Source organism: Photinus pyralis, unplaced genomic scaffold (assembly GCF_008802855.1).
Source record: "Photinus pyralis isolate 1611_PpyrPB1 unplaced genomic scaffold, Ppyr1.3 Ppyr1.4_LG1, whole genome shotgun sequence".
In the NCBI taxonomy this organism is placed as follows: Eukaryota; Metazoa; Arthropoda; class Insecta; order Coleoptera; family Lampyridae; genus Photinus; species Photinus pyralis.
Genome location: NW_022170249.1, coordinates 69,756,964 through 69,760,927, shown reverse-complemented (window position 1 = coordinate 69,760,927; position 3,964 = coordinate 69,756,964).

Sequence of the window (3,964 nt, the reverse complement as noted above, 5' to 3'; positions counted from 1 at the left end):
TCAAAGGACTCTAGACTTCATCATAACCAGAGAGAAACTAGAAGGTACATTTGTATACTTAGATGACGTGACAGTATGTGGTAAAGATGAGTTAGAACATGAACGTAATCTAAAAAAGTTTATGGATGCGGCGAGAAAATATAACTTAACACTGAATGAAAGAAAATGTGTTTTTAAGAAAACAAAAATCGATCTACTTGGCTATACTGTCGAAAATAACACAATCAAACCAGACGCTGAGATATTGAAACCCCTTTTAGAACTTCCCGCTCCCATTAAAAACTCAGAACTCAAACGCGCTTTGGGAATGTTCGGCCACTATGCGAAATGGGTTGAAAGATTTTCAGAGAAGATAAAACCTTTAACTTGTGTTTCAAGTTTTCCTTTAACGCCTGATGCTCTAAAATGCTTCCAAGAGATTAAATCAGACATAAAAAAAGCTGCTCTTATAGCAATAGATGATGATGAAACTTTCACTGTTGAAACTGACGCCTCGGATTTTGCTATAGCCGGTACGCTTACGCAAAAGGGTCGTCCAGTCGCTTTCTTCTCTCGAACGCTTTCTAATCCAGAATGTCGACATTCATCAATAGAGAAGGAAGCTTGTGCAATTGTTGAAAGTCTTAAAAAATGGAGACATTTTCTGATTGGAAAACACTTTCTTTTAATTACGGATCAAAAATCAGTAACGTACATGTTGAATCAAAATCACAATAGCAAGATTAAAAATGAGAAGATAATGCGCTGGAGGCTAGAGCTATCCTGCTACAAATATGACATTATATATAGACCAGGTTCGGAAAACACAACAGCAGACGCTCTGTCACGAGTTTGTGCGTACATGAACACCGACAAATTAAAACAGCTTCATAATGCGCTTTGCCATCCTGGAGTAAGTAGAATGTTCCATTGGATACGCTCTAAAAACCTACCGTATATAGCAAATGATGTAAAAGAGATGATTGCATTGTGTCCAACGTGCGCTGAAATTAAGCCAAGATTTTTGAAAGCAAAAGGTCAACTAATTAAGGCTACGTCTCCATTCGAACGCCTTAATATTGATTTTAAAGGTCCTCTCCCTTCTAATTCTTCAAACAAATATATTTTAACGATTATCGATGAATATAGCAAATTTCCCTTCGCTTACCCATGCAAAGATATGACCTCATCCACAGTCATTAAATGCCTGAAAGACCTGTTTCTCACTTTTGGCCAGCCTCTTTACATACACAGTGACAGAGGAACCTCATTCATGTCTGAACAATTTAAAAATTTCCTAAAAAACTCAAACATTGCATCCTCAAGAACGACGCCATACAATCCACAGGGTAATGGTCAAGTGGAACGTTTGAACGGAACACTTTGGCGTACTATTCAGCTCAGTCTACGTTCAAAGAGTTTGTCAATTGGAAACTGGGAGGAAGTCCTTAAAGATGCCCTTCATTGTACCCGATCACTTCTTTGTACATCGATTAATGCTACGCCACATGAAAAACTATTCACGTACCCTCGAAGATCACCAAACGGGGATTCGCTACCATCATGGCTTTCAACGCCTGGACAGTAAAAAAGAATGTCCGTCACTCAAAGACTGATCCCGTAGTAGAAGAAGCTGAACTTATCGAGAGTAATCCTTACTACTCTTTAATTAGAAGAGCTAATGGAGAAATGTCAACCGTGACAAATCGTCATTTAGCGCCCTTCCCAAACAACGTTGACGAGGGTGAAGATGACGTTAGTCTTGAAACTTCAGAGACTGAGGCCTCACAAGAATTACAAACTTCTGATGGATCTTCGACGGAACAAGAGGTTAGAAGGTCTACTCGAATTAGAAGGCCACCCTCGCGGTTTCAAAACTTTGTTGTAGAAAGTGGAATTGAAAATTCTACAGGGGCAGAAAATTCTGCAGAAGAAGAAAATTCTACAGGGGAAGAATGATATGATATTTTATCTAGTTATCATTTGATAGTCATTTATCGTTATTGTCAAAGTTAATTTAATTGTCTAGTTGATTTCTTTAAGCTAATAAAAGCCATATTTCCAGTGGTTACAAATATTATATCAGTACTCGTGCTCGTATCTTGCCGAAGATTTTTCGGGCAGCAAACTTGCCGCCACATTTGTTGCTTCATCAATAATAGCTTGCGGTACACTCATTTTAATGGATCGAAAAATCTTGGCGAAAACGAATAATAAAATGTCATAAGTAAACAACAAAACAAATGCACAGCGTTTCCTGAGAAATCAGTCTAAAAGCTCATACGATTTTAAGTTTCCTAATTTTTTAGGAGTAATTTAAAGGAGTAGTATACCCAAAATCAAAAAAATTGTAGAAGAAAATCTAAGAACAAAATTTCAAACCGGAGTTTTCTACGATGAGTAGTTATTAACGATGAAAGTTTGAAAGACAGAACATGTGACGTCATCCCGACATCGTGGGTGCGGCGGCACGGATCCAAGCAGTCCAAACGCGTTCTTTCATATTCTATTTCGCTTTCCTTTGAAAAAAACAAGAAAACCTTACTGAAGTATCATCCGAACATATATCCTCATATAAATTTGAATATTTGTAATAAATTTCTGTACCCAGCTCAGATTGGATACCTATGCTTTCAATAAGCGGTATCGGTTCCATTTGATTCAGTTCTTCTGTTTGATTGTGGCATATGTTTGATGTTGAACTGGATTCTCCACTACGAAGTTGATCGTTTACCCACAATAAGCAATCGGACACAATTATACTTTCTTAGATAAGTTAACTGACGTTTGTAGCTTTATTAGGACCTTTGTTTCCTGTGAGATGTAAAGAAGGGATTGCAGTATTGTTAGCCTTCTCAAAACTTTATGCTGATGTACAGGGCCCTTTCCTTCTTGTATCTTCCAAAAAAAATTATCATCTTTAAAGTGGACACTGCAAACAACGTGACTATACTATGATTCAGCGGTTTTTCTACTTTTCCAGACTTTATTTCAACACGGCTCCTTCTTTTCTCGGGGAAAATTTGCAATGTAACATTGGCATTTTTCAAATTATTGTTGCAGCGGAAAACACAAAGTTAGGTATTTTTGAAAATAATGCAGATCACTGACTACCAGTCTCAAATTAACACGTCAAACGTCATCGAATCCATATATTGCTATAGCGCGCCACCGACCCATTTGTCGGAATGACGTCACAAGGACCGTTTTTTAAATTCGACACCTCACCATTTAATAACGAAACGGCGTAGCGACTTGCGGTTTTCACCGTTACTCTTAGATATTTTTAATCTATCTTTAGACGAAAACATGAAATTTGGGTATACTGCCCTTTTAAAGAACTCTTTATGATTTACAATATAAAATTTTACAAGTGATAAACGAATAATAGTACATTATATGTATATCAAGGTAGAGAAGTACAGTATTATTGCCTGAGCACCAAGATTACATCTCGAGGCGCTTGCGCCGAGGGGTGTAAGGTGCGAAGGCAATAATAGACTTCTCTACCGTGATATATATACTATTTTTTTCACTACTAGCACTTGAAGTCCTCTAAATTAACATATTATATTGATGAGAAAGTGAACGGTTGGACAGAATTTTTTGTTTATTAATTTAACATGTCAATCAAGTACGTAGAAGTACAAGTCAAACAGGCCATATTTTGTTCTGTCATTGAGATATTTTCAAAGAGTAATTTCGTTCGATTTTTTTCAAAATGTGATAATTTTAGGTATGTAATTTCTCTGGAAATGGCGGATGGTGGCAATTATTCATTTTAGAGAATTTGTCTAAACGTTTATTGAGCGAAATTTCGGGTTGTGTTTTCTAAAAGTGACAGCGTGACAGTTCTCATTATTGACTACTAGTTAATAATGTCCACATTATTAACCACTTTGAACAAATGCCGAGAAAGCCTACTTTACAAGTGGAAAAAAGGTTAATAATCATGTCATCAGACGCTAGTAGTGAAAAAAATATT